The following is a 13,741-nucleotide window of genomic DNA, read 5'->3' on the forward strand; positions in this document are numbered from 1 at the left end:
AAATGACAATCATAGTTTCACCAGGGAAGCATCGTGCCTGTGGGTTGGTTCTTACCCTGTAAAACTGTTTGCAGCTGTCAATATATAAGGATTTTCTGTACTTAGTGGTAAACTTATTTTAAGTCCCAAGTCTCATGAATTGTGTTTGTTTAGTTTGTTTGAAACTCAGGGAATTACCAGCTGGGATAATAGAGTCTATAAGGAATACAATTTATACAACAACTCAAGGTTATACTAATCTAAAAACTTAGTTAAACTACTAGTGTGCATTGTCTCAGGATTATTACAACTTTGTTTAAAGCAATGCTCACATAGAAAGACTTATCAAAAACTCATTTTAAAAAAATGTATTTTTTTAATGGATGTTGCCACAAATACTGGAATTTCATGTCATACATAGTTTATAGCTCATATTCCAAGGGTTTGGGAGAGGTTTTCTTGTGGATATGGGGCTTCTAGGTTGGGAAAATATTAAAGGAAATGGTAAATCATCATGCTGTAAATACTGTATCCCCATTTGGCAGGCTTGAGTATAGTCCATTGCAGCGTGGGAAGCTGACTTCAGTTGACACTGCATTGAGCTTTCTAGGCATTTTATTACTTCATGCTAAGGCCAATGTATTATTGGCATATTTTTCTGGATTATTGAAAAATGCCACCGTGAAGCGTTAGGAAATTAAAATGTCTTTGAAAGAAACCAAGATTGAATCAATGCAGTCTTCTAGTGTATATGGACTTTAGATATTGTGTCAGATCCCTTCTTGTCTAACTTTGTTTTGCCAATTATTAGGCCTAGCATAAAGGACACAGCCAGCATAAAGATGAACCAATAATCAAATTGTATTTGATACAAAAGGGTCAGTACATGGGTGAGTGCTGGGGGTACAAACAAGTCAGTCAGATTATACATAATCAGCATCAATCCCACTGACCCCAACAACAACACTGTACAACCAACAATAGGTGGAATAAACCGTGACATGCAGTCTCCCATAGAAGGGACAGGAGACAACCAAGTCAACAAGCCAAATACATAAGACCAAGGAAGCCACACACTGAATCTCTACACAACCTGCATTTACAAAAGCCAGACCTGAGTGGAGCCCAGTCCCAGGGAGGCAGGAGGTCACTCCCCAACAGGGAACTCTGCACAGGGCATCCACCTCACAGACAGACACTGCCCCTCCTGCAAGTGGTCCCAGCTTTTATCCCTCAGTGGGACACTGGACCTTGGGTTACTTAATGGGGGATACCTGGGGTCATTTACCCAATGGCTCTGTCTGCAAGGCTGGCACCACCCTGGAGGGAAGCTTAAAGGGAAACTCACCCCCCCTTTGGGAAGGGCTGTGGGAATCATCCACATGTCAACCTTAATCTGGGGTTTGGGGTTGAAACCTCAGCATTTCAAACTTGACCAAAACAGTTTAAGATACAACATATGCATCCTTCAGTTTGTGTTCTCCATAGCTATGCTGTGCATGGTATAACTTAAATTTAGTGGAAGTTTTTGTAGGGTGCCAGCACCCTCTTGTGGGCAGTGCAACAGCAGATAATGTTTGTCTTTTCAAGGTGCAAATATCAAAATCCTTTACAGGTACAGGTGGTGTCCCCACTCTTATCAAGTGCCGGACTGTGTGTGTGTTTTTGCAGAATGTAGCTGCTTGACTGAAATACTCCGTTGCTTTGGAAATAGCTTCTGTGATTTGCTGAACCATTTTAGAATAGTGTATCTTCACACTGACAGTCACATAAATATTTTCTTATAACTGGGAGTTTATCTGTAAAAATAAAGCCATCTGTTCCTGATTGAACAGCTGTGTGGTTTGTATCTATTAATGGAAAGAAAATAAAATTTCTTGTAGCATTAGTCCTTCCTGTTATCCTGTATCCTTCTCACCCTACAGCTGCCATTTCTTGCCTACCCCACTGCTGGTAGTTAAAGTTGAGGGGATATTCCACATTTGCAGGCACTTCAGGAGGATGCAAGCTGATGCCAGTAGTATGAAGAAACTGGTGTTTGAAAAAGGGGGTTGTAGTGTGAGGTGGTGTTTATATGGATTAAAATGAACCACTAAAAATAAAATTTAAGATCTAAAAAAAAAAAAATCTAACAAGATGACAGCTTTAGATTTGCTTGCAGGATAAGTTGGCTGTGATAACAGAGAAGTTGATTCTAGTTTTAGGCCATTATTGGCCAGATTTTTTGCTAACCCCTTCTCCTAGAATGTGCAGAGATTGCAGATTGCATTCTGCTATCTGCTTGTACCTCTGGGACATTTCTCCTGGCCTCAAGTACTAAGCATGGCTTGGGTCTTGGGCTTTTGGAGTTTTGTTTCTTTTTTTTTTTTTCTCCCCTCACCTTTGCTGGGGTTACAGGGGCGTTGGCTCTATGACTGTGTATATGCAGTATGTACTGTTTATTCTTACAGAATCAGACATTTGTCCCTTCTAAGGTCAGGAGTTGCCATTTGTAATGCACTTAAGTTTGTAAAAGAAAAAAATACTAATTGTGTTTCCTCTTTTTGCAGGTTGCAAAATCAACATGTGTCTCTAATAGTTAAAAAGGTAAGCACACCATATTTGCAAATATACAGCAAGATTCTTTGTTTTCTGATTGATACATTTGGATCATAACTCAAAGGAGAGAATTCATCTTAGTATATTTAGAGTTATTAAAAACTTTATTACTTTATATTTCTTTGATTTTTGTTTGTACACTAAATCCCTTCAAAGATATTAAATCATACAGTTTAAAAATGGAGAAAATATTGTTAAGAAATATCTAACTGCATCAAGTCAATGTATATGTTACAAAAAATTACTTACCCTTCTGACTGCAAGTTTGTATCCAGTCCATATTAATAAAATAAATATGCAAAGCTGGCATATAGGACTTGAGAGTTTGCTAAGTGTTTGAGCCAAGATTTGTAACTGATTGTGGTGGGAAAGGAGGAAATATGTCCAATTTGTAAGTCTGTTTCCTAACGCCAAACATCACCCTACCTGCATGACTCTCTTTTTTTTTCTCTTTTTATAAAATAACTTCAAGATCTTTGAAGCTTTTTTAACGTCCTTTAAAACTATTTTAGATTTTTCTTCCAGTTAGCTATTATTTTTCTTAGCACCAATTCGTAGCCCCATCTATTTACTTTTAAATGGTTACTGGGAGATCTAGGCTGCTCAGTTTTCTCCTCTGAATGGTTACCACTTTTTTCTTGGAAGCACATCTTAAATACATTTCTTGACAGTCATGGGTGTTTGAGGAGTCCTTCAGAAGTAACATATATTAAGAATTAGTTTTTCAGTCCTCAAATTAAGCCAGTAAGAAGGATACAGACAAAGGATACAAAATTTCATAGTAAATATATGTTCCAAAATAGTTTACTGTCGAATAAATCTGCAAGCATTGTAAGTTATTTCTAATTTGCAGCTGGGCTCTAGAATTCCTTGGTCAAAAGAGCAATAGGTGTAAAATCAATTATTGATGTAGTGTAACAGTAGATGGTGCTGTTGGAGTGGATTTAATCACCTGAGGAGTTGAACTGCCAGCTGAGGCATATGGTGTCAGAGCTCTTGGGGTTTCTGGTGTGCAGCCAGCAACTCTGTGTTTTGAGATTCACTGTGCTGAACAAATGCTTGGGCTGTAATTAACCTATACAAATTCTAGCCATTGCTGCTAATTTATATTCATTTTTGCTGCAGTACACAAAACTTGAAGGAAAACTGCTGTTGGTTGGCAATGCCATCCTCATGCTTGAAAAGTACATGAATTGCATGTGGGAGAAAAAAACAACTGAAAGTGCTTACAAAATACGGTGTGTGACTATTTCTTCAAAGAGTATATAATGTAAGCTGTTAACAGTGGCTAAATCTATAAGTAAATGAGATTTGCAAAGGTGGTTTTGGTGCGTAGAGATTTTTCATGTAATGTATTTAAAAAAAAATAGTGAGTTTCTTTTGTGTTCTGTGATCAAAGTCTTTTTGTCATCTTTCTGCTTTCTCCAGCAGCTTTTCAGTTTATCTGATTTGAAGTGAGTCTGGAGTGTACCTGAAGATACGATAGATTATTCCCATGAGTTTTGTGAAGAGTGCCAGGTGAAGGAGACACTTGATAAGCGCTATGTCTGGCAGGAGGGATGTACCATGGCCTCTCTGGTGCTAGGGAACCTGGATGGGAAGGGCTTGTAGATGCCACAGCTACAGGGTCTCCAGGTTGCACTCACAAATACTTAGCCACAAAACCCCTTCTATCACAAGCCATAGAGCCACAGAAACCTAGGCTGGCTTTGTTCTGGTGATCCAGGTGGTAGAGGGGAGAATTGAGAAGGGACTGAACTCTTCCATGAGTCTTGTTGTGCAGCTCCTGATCTCACTTGGGTTAGTTTACCTCAGTTGTTTAGTGTCTCTGCATTCCTAATTCAGTGATGCAGGCGAGATGGACATGTATAAGATGTGTAGGTATGTAACCAAATTCCTCCTGGGAATTGCTTTTTCTTTGGAGAGAAGGCAGTCCATTTTCTCCTTGATGCTTCAGTGGGTGTTGAATATGTGAAATACAAGATGTTACAGCATTTAACTGCTTCCAACGCACATGTTAAAACTGAATGCCATGGTTTTGTTCTGGTGTGTTGGATTTGCCTCCTTGCACTCAGCTTTTAACCTGCTTTGTTCTAATCATGCAGACTTTGCAATGTATTTACAGATATCGAATATTTAATCTCATACATATTGCAGATTGCATATTTTTTATTTCCTAAAACTGTTGTTAATGTGCCAACTGCAAGTGAAAGACAGTGGATCACTAAGTTTTCTAAGTGCATTGTGGACATTCCTTAGTCAGTAATCAGATTTTCGAGACTTTTTTTGTCTGTTTAAAGCTGTCATCCTTCAAGCTAAAATTATCTCAGCTCTTCCTCCTGATTCTCATACCTCAGAGTCACTTTGCCTTGGGGAGCAATGGTCAGTAGAGCTGCTTTGGAGAGGAGAGCTACAGGGGTGATCTGTAGGAGTCCTTTTTTCAGTCTTTACACCAAGTCCTGTGATGAAAATCTCTGACAGGTTAGGGCAGACAAATTAATTGTTGAAGGCAGAATCACTTTTGAACTTTCAATGCCTAATACAGCGTTCTCCCTCTCCTCAAAGGGAAGGAAAAAATATACATTGTTACATACATCTTCCTCACCTGTGGTAAGGACAAGATGGTGAAAGTTTCAACAGCTGGAAGAACTATGGTAAAGAGCTCAGTAGTTTCACAGGCTGCTTTTTTGCATTTTACAACGTGTACTTTTGCTTAAAGGAGCAAAATGAATTCCTTTTCCCCTAAGGAGTGTTTTTGCCCCTTTTCTCTCTGTATATCAATGGTGCTTTTCCTTCAAAGCCATGTAGATGTAGATACCCTCCTTGTCCACCTTGTCCTTTCCCTGTCATGCACAGCTTAATGCGGATTGAAATGTCAAACTCGGCCTGAAACTGTTAATTAGTGAGGTGCAGAACTGCTAACTTAGTCTTGAATTAGGTCTGGTCAGATGGGAAAGTGCTCTGCCGAGGCACAGCCGGTGCCTGTGCTGACACGAGCTGTGGGCCTTGCTGGGGTTCCCTTGATGTCTGCCTTAATGTTGCTGTGACTGCTAGGCCTGCTGGGATGTAACATTGCAGGGCCTGATGTCAGACTATCATCACTTTTAAATGAAGTTATTTCTGGTTTCCATGAAGGGAGAAATGTTGCTGTGTTAATCCAGAGCATGGCTCTGGTCTGTGAGCCTAAGTGGGCAGTGTTTAATAAAGGAAGGAGAGATGCTGGAAGCATAAGAAAATGCCTGACCTTATGTCTGCTGCAAAGGAAGATCACACCTTTTTGCCCTGGGGAAGACTTGTTTGGGGAGTTGGTTTTAGATGGTGATGGGGACCCATTTCCTCCTGGACTTCTTGATGGTAGTGAACACGTGGTAGCATGACCATGGCATTGATGGTTTGTTCCACCATGGCAAGTTCTTCTTTTTAAACTGTGTAAACTGAGCACAGATGGTTCTGCTGATATTTCTTCATCCTCAGTGAAGTAGAGTTCATTAACATAGATGCTGAAGTAGAACTTCAGCTCCTCTGAAGAGCCCTTAGCACTTGGGTGTCCTGCAGAAATAATTTCAGTCAACAAGTTAACTCAATTTCAGAAGCTTTCTATCACAGACTGGAGGTGAATAAACTGGCACCTGGGATCTGGAGAACAAGTGCCAGTAGATGGAGCAGGAGGTAGAGAGGTAGGGCTCCTTGTTAGCAGGTCAACCCCATCCCAGTGGTGAACTTGTGTTGCTTTTGGTTAGTGAAGTACTGCTAATTTAAGATGCCAGTGGCAATATTTTTCCAAAAATGCCAGCCTGGTTAGTTTCAAAATATGACAATTTGTGCAAGTCACCTACCAGACTTACCCAGATTTGACTGTGTGCTGTCTTCCAAAGAGCCAGGGCCTGGTATACTGAGAAACGAAGGTCTGAGAGCAGGTGAAGGTGACTTGTCAGAGAGGTCTCCTCACTCTAGTAACACACTGAAGAAAGCTATGGAGCTTGCACCTGCAAACATGCCCTGCTGGAAGATTTTTTTTTTGTCCTACAAGGTTCAATCCACAAGCAGGATTAAAGGATAGCTACAACCCCCAGTCTGTGCTGCTGATCCATAGGACCCACGGCATCCACAGGATGAATATGGGTTTGGTTGGTTGCTTAGACTGGGGAAACTGGGTAATATCTCATTATCCCATAATATCACATGTTGCTCTTTTTGTTTGTAAAAAGGCTGGAAAATGCTACAGTTAATGCTGACATTGGGAAGCCATTGGTCAGACCTGGTATACAAACCCTCGTATGGGATATCTGCTACTAAAACATTACTCTTTGAGATTTGCATATATGTATTCCTGCTATTCACAAATACATTTTGTGCAGTTCTAGGCAAGGTATGAAATACACACTTAAGAACATGAGAAGCAATTTTAAAGGATGCTGAAGGTATCTTGGTTTCATGCACTAGGATGTATAAATGTTTCCTTATGTCTCTCCTTGTTCCTGAGGTATGTATAAGGCTGAAGCCACACCAAAGAATTGCTATTCTTTTTTAGTAATGAAATACAAATAAATTTGCCATTTCACACCCAGTAGTGAGGATGTCTTTGATATTGTCCTTCTAAAAAAACTGTCCTTCCTTGCCCCTTTCACTTATCAAAGGGTTAATTGTCACATGTGCCTCTTGCGGCGGGCAGGGACAGCTGCAGAATTTGCTCAGCTTTGTTCGCTGTGGCTCGAGGAACGGGCCTTGGCTTAGTGAGGAGAGGGCAAGGCAAGGCAGGGCTAACCCTGCTTTCGGGAACCCAGCGCTGCCCCATTAGGAGGGGGCGAGGGGGTCGGCAGTGGTGAACTGTAGGTGTGTGCATGGCATCTCTTCTAGCCGCAGCTCTCGGCATGGGAACCCTCTTCTGCACAGTCCAGCGGCACTGGAAACGGAGGAGGAAGAAACGATCGGAGCGGAAAGGTAGTGCTTTATTTGCTGTGTGGCGGAAACAAAGTACTGGGGGGCTTGGAAATGTAGAATTTTTCAGGTGAGGTTTGAGCCTTCATTGCTAAGTGCAACTTCAGTGTGTTCAGTTTGGATTTATGGAGTAAGAGAAGTATTTTGAACAGGATCCTTCAACATCTGGCATTTTATTTCACTTAGCTTTCAAAGTTCAAAATGAGAGCACTTTTTAACAAATACGGAACTTCTCTAAAGCTGCAGCTTTCATTTAATCTCTTCTAATAATAGTTTTATTTCATCTGTCAGGCTATGGTTTTTTGCATATGTGCCATTCTCTGTTAACATAAATATAGCACCTACCCAATGTTTCTCCTTTCAAGGTGTATCTAGTTTTTCCTCAATGATGAGGATAAACAAAGATAACTGTTAAAAGCGTCCTTCACAACATTTTTTGTGTATAATGAATATACAGAATACTCAAACAAAAGAAATGCAAGTTGTATCTCTCTTTGTACTTGTGCAGCATGTACTTGCTATAGCCAACATTTAGTTAAAAATTTTTCCAGTAGTCTCTTGGGGAAATAAAAGCAAATACTGTTGTGTTGGCTAGTACATTTTGAAGTACTTCTGGTGTTCCTATCTTTGGAAATGCTCTATGGGAAATAGGGACTTCAAAAACATGAGAGAGTTAAAAGTGTAAATATACTGTACTTCTTAATGACTCCACTTAAATTAGCATACATTTAGATATCGTTTTCCTGTTTGACATGGCTGGCATGTAATACATTCAGAAAAGGAAAGCTTTTTGCAGTACTGCTTGTAGTCTAAATATTGCAGGGTGTGCTGCTACGCAGAATCACTTGGTTTTGGTGAGTGTACTTAGCTGACAGCTGGACTTCAGTTTGCCACTCCATGTTAAAAGCAAAAATCCCCTCTACTACCCTGGATTTAACTAAGCAGTATACCTGAGAGAAAACAGTTCATGCAGCCAAGGAGCAGGCTTCCTCCATAGTCCTATTCCACGTGTAACATGCTGTATATGCACTGACCCGAATCAGTTAACTAATAATGTCAATTATTCTTTAGTGGGTTTTTTGAAAGCTCTGTAAACCTCTGAGCAGCAATTAAGCTTAAGTGTAAATTCTTTCTCTTTTAAACTTCAGAAATGCCACCAACAGTCTAATTTATACAAATATTTATGCAACTGGAGTTCGGGTTTGCCTATGCTTTTAGCAGACAGGAGTTTTCTTTTCCTCTTCCTCAGGCTGGAGAATCAGGATGCTCAGCTGAGGGGCAGTGGTGCTGATTACTCAGCTCCTCAGGAGGGTTTACCCTTGGTACAGCAGTGGGAGGAAACTGTACAGCATTTCTTGCTTGTGGCCAGCATCAGGTAGCTCACTGATCATCTCTGTAGTAATTCAGATGGGAATTGTCCAACTCTTTTGTCCTTGAGCCTACAGTGATGCTGCAGGAGTAACTGGAGGTGGCTTGATGTGCTAAATAATGTGACAGTTATTTACAAGTCCTGTTGATTGCAGTCCACTAATTTCCCTTTGTTACACTGGAGTTGTGCTGATGCTATATAATGCAAATGTGGCAGTACAGTACAATGTTTCCTTAGCAGCTCTAGTACTTCAGTAAGAACATTGGTTATTTATTGTGTGGTTGGTTGGTTGTTTTTTTTCTGGGAGGGGAAAAATGTCCCTTTATACTGTGCTTCAAAAATAGTCACCAAGGCTCAAACTAATGGAAAAATTAAGCCAGGTATGAGTCTACCTAGCAAAGCAGCAAGACTTGGGTTTAAGCCATATAAAAGCTTATCTTAATAAATACTTAAGCTTTAAGCAACATCTGAGTAACAGCACAGACCAAGGCAGTGGCTGTGCCAGCTGCCCAGCTTGTGCTGTGGGCTTGGCTCATTTTCCTTACCTCTCTCCAAGTTTGGGCAGCAGCAAATGTGAGTTTTGAAAGCCAGGTTTGTTAGGACAGTGGTGATGCTCCATCAGGGCTGTGAGGGATGAACACGTTGGGCATCACATTTCTGAGGGCGATAAATCAAAAGGAGAGTTAATCTCTTCCTATCTGTCTTCTAATTCAGGCTTGGAGCTCATACCTGCATCAGCTTTCACTCTCCCCAAATCTCTCTGGCCTGACACAGTGATAACTGCACTTGACTCTTGTCACAGATAAGAATTTTCCAGCCACCTGCTCACACTTTTAATCTTTATTCCATAATGTGTACTTGGTGGTGGTGTGGATTTTTAAAATTGATGTGAACCTACCTGTGGTCTTGAGGAATACCTCAACAGCCTAAAACCTTTGAAGAATTTTATTTTCTTGGGAGTATTTTATTTTACTGTTTCAGATGCACTGAAATAAATAATCCTGAAAAGAACCTTTACTCAAAAGGAAAAATAATTTTTCAACAACCTTCCAGGTCCTTTCTCTAATTTATTTTCAGGGAAAATTTATCCAGGTCCTTTCTCTAATTTATTTTCAAGGAAAATTTATCCTGAAGCTTGGAAAACATAACATCTCTTGGAATACAGTACTTCTAGAAGCATCTCACCTTTTTTCAAACATGTTTGCAATGCTTGCTTTTTAAACAATACATACAGTTTACATGATATACTGTGTACACACGTACAATATACAGTACTGGCAGGGGTAGTTTGAAATCAAGCAAGCATCCCTTCCCTGAATTCAGTACAGCATACAACATGACAATAATACTTTAGAGATGTTGGAGTTTGATTCTGATTCCAGAATGCCTCGCCGGTCCATGCTTGCCATGAAATATGCATTGTCACGATGAAATAAAATACCGGTGCTTTCATTATAATGCATAAACATTGTTTTTTGTAGTACACAAAAAAAATTTAACCTTTTGTAGACACAATGTTTATACTTTTTCAGCACAGCTGGATTTTAAATACATGTTGACTGTGGCATCTGAGCTGTGTATCTACACAGAATGAGTGTTGCTGCTTCTGTTACTTCATGTTACTGTAATGTTTCCTCCTAACTGCTATACATAAATGCTCATAATACTGTCCATAATACATGAAATAGATAATCTATATTTTTGGTAATATTAGTATGCCTTATTGATAGTACAGAGTTAATTAGGATTGGAATCAGACTTTCTCTATAGTAATAGGAAAGCAAATTTAAGCAGCTTTTATAGAGCAAATAAAAGAAGCCTGTTTAGCAAAAGTTCTGCTCTAATTTCTAATCTCTTTAAGCAAAAAAGGATTATGTGATTTGCATGATCCTCTCTCCTCCTTCTGTCCATCTGCTTTAGTGAGGATGGTGACCAGGTGTGAGAGAGATGCCCAAGCTGGCGCTGCTGCAGTGGAAGCATGACATGCTTTGTCGTTAAAAATTGATGAGCCAGGCATTTCCAGGTCTTATGGGGACCTGGATCAGATGGGGGGGTGATCCTGCCCATCTGAGAGTGGCCTGCCTGGAACTGTTGCAAGGAGCCTGGCTGGTAGCAGAGGTCCTCTTGAATGTGTTGTGCTCCTGTTCAGACTGCGCTCTAGGACAACATCTCAGATTTTAACAAGGGGTGTCTTCTTTCCAAAGTCTGTTGCTTCCCAGCTGGGACTGTGGAAATCTCAACAGCCTGGTGTCTCTGGCACTTTGTTTGTGTAGCACTCCAACAAAAAGCAAAGTAAGGTGCCTGGGCATCTTGTCCTCCTTTCCTCCCACTGCACCCTCATGCATACACGTCCTACCTGAAAGTAGTTGCCTCCAAGCTGTAGGCATTTATTTTTACTTTCTCTGAAAAATAACTTTTCCCTTCCCAGTTTTCTCGCTCATCCATTCTTCCTCGGGAAGTACTTCTGTTGTTCCTCAGTTATTGCTGTACTTGTGTACTTAGCATTGATGCAAGCATCGCCACTCCAGCCCCCAGTGGCAGTGTGTCTAGGGACATGAAGTACTGCAAGAAAGGCAAAAAAACCACAAATGTGGCAACGTTAAATAATACACACATTTACAATTTCTTGTTCAGCATCGTAACACAATCACCTGGAGTGAAAAGTCTGGTAATTCTTTCCATATTAAGCAGTAGAGGTGACTCTGCTGCTCCGTTCAGCACAGTGGGATGTATTTTGGTGTATGGATGAAATACAGAGGCTGTTGAAGTCAGAAAAATGGAACTCTGATCAGCTCCCACCTACACATTTGAAAAGCTTTTCTGACTCCTGAACTATCTAAATGAAGAGTGATTGAGGTAACTTGTTTGTTCTATTCTGCTTAGTAAAGCATGCTCGTTTATGGCAACTTTAGTTACTGGTTTGTTTGTTCCCCCATTATTGCATTGGGACGGATGCTGTCACAAGATGGGGACTCTGCCAGCCAGCCTGAAATGCAGTAGTCAGGATTGTGACTGCTGTAGCCTGCAGCTGGGATAAAACATGATGGAAAGCTCTGCATCCTCCTCAGGTGGTCATAAGTATTTTAACTGAGATGAAGAATTGCCCACCTAAAGTATGTCAGTGGTTCTCTGATGCTGAAGGTATTTGCACTGGGGCTGGAGCTGTCTTGTGCCACGTCAAACGAGGCATGAGGATCTTAGGGGGTGAAGCCTATCAGTTTTAGTGGTGTGGGAGGAAACATAAATGGTACATTAAATGGTGTCACGAGGTTGGCAATGCGATGTGGGCTCACAGATCTGCTCCAGGGTAGCAGTTTCTAGGACTGTTGGGCATCGCAGCAGGAGAGGGCTTTGTGGCAGGATTTGAGAGGGTACTAATACAGCTTTCTAGGTACTCACAGGAACCCCATTCCTGGTGTGATAACGCTCACACGAAAGCCTGGTGGGACAGTCATGGCTGATGTCCGTGTGGCATGAAGTTCAAATCAGTCTTACAGCCGTGTGGGAGAGTGATGGAGCTGGGCTGGGTGTGAAGAAACACACAAGTTTTCTGTGACGTGAAAAGGATAGAGAAAGGAGAGAAACCTGCTGTGTAGAGGATGAGTGCATGTATGTGTACCCAGGCTGGAAGCGATGGTCTAAGAAGCTCTTTGAATATGCATGTTACGTGGCAAACAGGATTTGTTATGGACCAGCAGAGAGGTTGTGGTACACAAGGTGAATGATTACAGAGGCATGGAAGGGATTGCCACTCTGAAACCCACAGTTTACCTAAAGCTTTGATGCATGTGAGATGGAGTTTACATAGTCATTTTGTACATAGTCTTTCCTTCTTTTTTAAAAAAGAAGTTGTGGAAATTCTGTGATTTGTTTTAGGTGCTTCTGGCAGTCTCGGGAGAAGTCATATGTGCAGGTCAAGTATTTTAGCTCTGTGCCTCTTGAAATTCTGTACTGTTGGTGACAAAATTAGCAAGGAGTTGCTTGTCTTTAATTGTCATATTTTTTTGATCTGCTTGAGTTTATGCTGTCTGGCTAGTGGGGAATGTGAACAGCTTCATTGTGCTCAGAAGTGTGTTTTTGCATCTTTTGTCACTGCTTCTCCTCCCTGTTTGTGCAGAAACCTCTTAGTTATGTAAATCAGTGTCTTCTCCAGACAGGGTTGGGGAGTGAAAAGGAATCGTCTTGCCTAAGCAAAGACAGTCATTCAGGTCACAAACTGGGATCATCATAAACGTTTTGTGGTCGTGATAGAAGATTCAGGATATCAGCAGGCATGTGGGCTTTGTTTCTGAAACTGTGTGAAATGGTGACACACAGAGAGATGTATTTCTTTCTCATTCTACTATTAGAGGCATAGCATTAATTAGCATATGATTGCTAAAGGCACATTTTACATTTTCAGTATGGGCTGCTTAGCTCCTGCTGTAAAAAGTAAGCTGTTAAAACTGCAACTATTAGTGTGCTGAGGATTTGTTTAGTTGAGGATAAACAGATTTAATTGTTTTAAATTACTGGATAACAATATTTAGCATGGATGTTAAAGTTGCAGACTTACACATCTATATGTATATTTTAACATTCTTCATTTCTCAGTATCTGATACTTATTTTTGGACTACAAGTTTCTTGATGTTTCTGATACACACTTTTACATTTTAATCACCTGTGTGCCTGTGGTTGCAATTTTACAAACCCTTTTTTTTTTGAAGTGAGTTTCACTAGACAAGTCATGCAGTGATCCTGCCCCTAAGTCATCTCCTGGCGGATCAGCGATGTGAGTGTGGTGATCAATAGATCAGTGGTTCAGCATTTGGGCTGCAGGGGTGGCTGGGGTGCTGGAGGAGGACTGCACATGCAT

General features: G+C 40.8%; 1 protein-coding gene across 1 annotated transcript in view; it reads left to right on the forward strand.

Moving 5' to 3' along the window:
* Nucleotides 1-13,741, forward strand: part of ADARB1 (adenosine deaminase RNA specific B1) — an 89,024-nt gene that overhangs the window by 21,062 nt on the left and 54,221 nt on the right. Inside the window, exon 2 of the mRNA XM_074910216.1 lies at nt 2,529-2,565. The gene's annotated coding sequence lies outside the window, so the exon portion shown is untranslated. The remainder of the gene's footprint in view (nt 1-2,528; nt 2,566-13,741) is intronic.

Source organism: Athene noctua, chromosome 7, assembly GCF_965140245.1.
Source record: "Athene noctua chromosome 7, bAthNoc1.hap1.1, whole genome shotgun sequence".
Taxonomy (NCBI): domain Eukaryota; kingdom Metazoa; phylum Chordata; class Aves; order Strigiformes; family Strigidae; genus Athene; species Athene noctua.